General features: G+C 34.4%; 1 pseudogene; it reads right to left on the bottom strand.

Moving 5' to 3' along the window:
* Positions 1-3,722: 3,722 nt before the first annotated feature.
* LOC143551772 (inositol polyphosphate multikinase beta pseudogene) lies at positions 3,723-4,632 on the bottom strand (annotated as a pseudogene).
* Between the last annotated feature and the right edge of the window lie 310 nt (positions 4,633-4,942).

Below are 4,942 nucleotides of genomic sequence, written 5' to 3'. Positions count from 1 at the left end.
AATTTAACAGTTACAATTATGTACAGAAAGAAATTGAAGAACACTGAGTTGGGTTTAATTGAGTTGAATTGAAATGAATAATAATAATAATAATTGAAAAGACGAAGATGATGAAGCTTGCACGTTAGAGATGAAAGAATTTGGGGGCTTGGTTGATTACTTGTGTGTTGTTTGGTTGATTGACGAGTTTATATTATATTAATAATATTGTTATTGTTATAATTATTGGATGCCGTTAAAGTTAACGTGATGGTGGGTCAAAACTTAATAGTAAGATGCCAAATTTGCATTGTTGCTTGTTTTGAATTGAATAGGAAAGGAAAGGATGGGTTTAGTGGTCAACCAAAGGCGCACGCAATTTTGATACGCTAACCCAAATCCAAATGCAACGGTGAAAAGAAAGAGTTTATCTTCTCTTCTTCGGTTTCTAGCTTACGTTTGAATTTTCTCTGACCACAAGGCAATTTTTCAGCTAGAGTCTTAACGGTTTGGATTTTGAAAAGAAAAATCACCAAATTGTTTTCGATCAATAGCTTTCAAAAATGTCTACGATAAAATCGTCCATTTTTAATATGGCAGGCGACGGTTTTTAAACCAGTTATTTTGTTTTGGATTTTACTAAATACCGTTAGATTGTACTAAACAGTTTCGGGTTTTAATAAATACCGACATACCTCACAAGATAATAATGTCATCTCACAATACATAATATCGGGCATCACAATAAACGAGATCGCCTCATAATAAATATTGTTAGACGTCACAAGATAATAACATCGTCTAATAATATAGTTATGATGGGTTAAAATGTTGACTTTGCTGGGTAAAAATGTGGAATGGATATGTTAGGGATATTATAAAAGTTCATAGGTTTCATACGTAAGGTTAGATATGGTTTGATGAAAATTATATTCTGGGTTAATCCATAATTTGGGTTTTGAAAGTATGCAAATTGGTGATTAATGGCCCACCCAACTGTTCTTTTAGCTACCTTTTTGTAAAAGAAAAATAAAAAAACATATTGTCGTTTGGTTGCATATTCCTGTGTTGGTAAAGAGAATCTGGGGTGAGGTGTCTTGGTTACGTTTGTGTATACTTTGGATCGTTTAAAAGTTAATAATTTAAATTATTGTATTTTCGGGAGTCAAATTGTTTATTACAATTTATTTTATTTAAGTATTTTAAAAATAGATTGTCATTTGAAAGTCATTGGTAGATTTACATACTTGCCTTTATGTACTGATATTAACAAGTCAAGCATTATACTTTTAGAAGAAAATATTATAATTACAAAAGAAATATTTATTTGTTACAATATTTAATTTGTTATAAATTTTATAGTTTATAAATTGATAAGTATGTTCTGTATTTTGTTTGTTTCTAGCATTAGGTGTACAAGTTAGATTGGTTGCCAACTAGCAAGAAAATTCTAAACTAAAAAGGTTAACAAAGACAGGTTGAAGCTGAAATTTCAATATGAACACATTATTCACATTTTTCTTCAAAATGCATCCTCACTTTGATCACACTTGTGTTTTTTTCCTTTTCTAACTTTGGACATTTGTTGGTGTTAGGTTTTATGCTATAAGAGTATCTCCGCTTAACGCATTTAAGCGTGTCACATCAGCTGACATATTAGATTTCAACCTATATTTCAAACATACCAATTTCCTCTATATGTTTATGTCGGCTTTCACACACCCATTATTTCATACACACACATATGTATTGTTTAAATGGTCTCACTCTCAATTTATTCAACCATCCAATCCCAAACGCAAAACTAGACACCACTTTTCAATGCGACTGTCCAGAACCAGATGCCACTTGGCAACCATGTCATCGTCCTCTTCCCACCGCTGGAGGTGCTCTAATGACTGCAGGGTTTAAAATCTATAGCAAGGAATGCTTCATGCCATTTATTAGTCTATAACATTGTTCTAATTTAAGTTTATCTATGAGATACAACTTCAATTCCTCAAAAATCTCAAACCAAATTCAACACATCAAAGCTAAAAATGAAATATTCAAAAGATGTAAAGACGCCCATAATGAAAAGCTCTAAGCACACTATCACATCATCCATGTCTAGGCTTTGCCTCTCTCATAGCAAAAATAAAAATTAAAAAAAAAATGCGCCGTCAATCTCCCCTCCCGTCTTACATATTTCATTCGATGTGTTTTTTTTCCAGCAAAAACACCCCTACCCCTCCATCCTCACAACAATCACATCTATGTTATTTATTATTTGTGTGAGCTCAAATGCCTCAAAATCATGTATCGGAGATGCTAAGATAATGTTTCATATCTTCCTAAGAGAGTCGAAGTGGACAGTCAGTAGCCAAAACTCCTATTTCTACATAATTTTTTTCTTATATGATTACGCCTTTTACGTTGTAGATAGTCTAAATTAGGCTTATTTTATCATCCCAAATAAGAATAAAGTGGACAATTGTTGGAGTCACTTCAAAAAAATTTATGGAAAAATACATAAATTTAAATTTTGGAATACCCTAAAATCGCTATGTCCAATAAAGTGATATTTAAATACATGACACACATGAGACATCCAAAAAAAAAAGCACTATGTTGTGGTGTCTTCTATCACTCTACACTTATCCCACAAGCTACATCTAATCAATAACGTTTTCAATAATGTAACCACCCTTTTGGCTAAACAAACGCATCCCCATCCCTCAGAACACTCAATAACACCTTTTGTCACAAAACATCATATCACTTGCTCTAGAGTGAGCTTGACAATTTTTATTTTTTGTCATTGAAATTAATTTTGCATCCTATGTTAGAAACCGGAAATCGAATTGATGAAATATAGGATAACTGGCGTGATCCGAGATAGGCTGTATCTCCAAAACCAAATGCGATTTTGATAGATAATACTTGAATGAGAATTGAAAAGAAAGACAAACCAACTAATACTGTTAGCAAGGGTGTTTAATTTCAGTGAAGGACAAAGGGTGTTTAGGCGGGAACAACAAACATCTCTTGAATATGTCCCTGGATGCATCGAGTCACTCGTTTCCCTTTTGTAGGTAACCGGGTTCGTATCAAACATGAGTGATTGAAACTTTAAACATCTATGGTATAAATAATGAAAACAAAGACAAATGCTGTTCCATTACTTCTAGAATACGAGGTAGTATTCATGAGTGGAAAGTTGCTTCCAAGGAAAGGAACGCTTTTAAGTTGCAAGATCATGTGTACTATAATCAAGATAAGTAGATAACATGTCATTATGTGTTCCATGCACCAAGTACTAGAGGTAGACTGAGTGAGTGGGTCAGTTAGGTTATCTAACAGGTTAACCTGAAACAAGTCAACCCGATATTACTTGTATACGTTTTAGGAAAAAGAAATTTATAACCAATTGATGTGCCGATTATTACTATAAAGTTATATAACATTAACTACAATAACAATCTAAGTCATAAAACGATTTAGGAAGTTGACATTAGAAAACACTCTTTCAGCGTGTTTGACCCGTTCCACTTTAACCCAATTTGTTTCAGGTAAAACCCGTTTGAGATCAAACACGACCCAAATAGACTCAATTTATAAGTAGATGGTCAATCAAAAGCTGAATATACAATTGCAAGATAAAGAATTATTAATGACATTCGGTAAGCAAATACATTCAAAATTATTCAAAATTAAACACACTGACATGATAAAACATTAAAGAGCATCAACAATACGAAGTTTCAATGTTCAACATGACCGTTTGTACCAGTACAATCCTTCGTCTCCGAAAGTATGTCAGAAATGAACTTTATCAAAGAGCAGAGCCCACCCAAGGAATTGTGATCAATAACACCATTACCATCTATCACATGAGCAAAATCAATAAGTTTGACTTTCGCGTTTGACCCAGAACATTTTAGCGTCAACCCTTTTTCAAACATGAATAAAAATGAACAAGCATAGAAGTGGTAAATTGTTTGATCTTCAAACCATGCTTTCAATTCCAGCAGCTGAGCCAAAATCCCGCTTGGCCCACCATAAACAAATGATGCCAAAGAGCAATCTGGGCCCGAACCCGTTTCTATCTCTGCAGATGGGTTAGAAGAGACAAACTTCCTAAGAAGCAATCTAACATCATCTGGGTCGGTTTTACTTATATAATCTCTATGAGGCTTATAAAACCCTGATTCATCATCAATATAAACTTGCAGCCCGGATAACCTGAATCCCAATGGAATGCTCGTGCTTTCCCGGTCCTTTTTTAAGCATTTTGCAATGTACGCCTCGGAGGCTGTTGGGGCCCATGTTCTGGCCCCGATTTTGATGTCCATTACAGACGGGTTGACACGATTTGATGTAAGATCTTGCAACACCAAGTGAGGGTGGTCAGACCCAATAGAAGCCTTAATGATTTTGGTTCCATAAAATACAGGGAAAAACTTGCGTATGCGATCGGGAATGTTAACGTTTGAAGAAAATGATTCATAAAATGCTACTTCTTCAGACCCACGGTTATCACCCTGCAGAGGCTTGTAAAACCGACCCGAATCGTCAATGAGTGGGCCCAGCTTCCCGAGCCCGGCTTCATGTCCAGCAACCTGATGATCTGGGGTCTTAAGCATGTCTATTGTCACAAGAACTGCAGAGAAATTAAAAAACCGACTATATAAAACGATCTATAATGAAAAAAATAGTTGAATGTTAATTTGCTGTTGGGAATATTAACAAGTTACAAGTTGCAATACCACTTGGGTCTTCCCATCATGCAAGAGAATGAGAACATATGCTTAATGAACCAATTATGTACAATGCGTGTTATAAAGGTCTAAAAATAGACCAATATATGATACGTAAGTTATATTGGTTGTTATTGATGGAGCATATTAATAGGCCTTTATCTCCTTAACTTTTACTTTATGTGCTCATAGTATTCTAAATCAGAGGACTGAATTATTCTTTA

The sequence above is a fragment of the Bidens hawaiensis genome, unplaced genomic scaffold (assembly GCF_021521415.1).
Source record: "Bidens hawaiensis isolate Kalapana, Puna unplaced genomic scaffold, B.hawaiensis_p1.1 tig00001016_1, whole genome shotgun sequence".
In the NCBI taxonomy this organism is placed as follows: Eukaryota; Viridiplantae; Streptophyta; class Magnoliopsida; order Asterales; family Asteraceae; genus Bidens; species Bidens hawaiensis.
The sequence above is the reverse complement of the archived record's forward strand: the minus strand, read 5'-3'. Positions and strand labels throughout refer to the sequence as shown.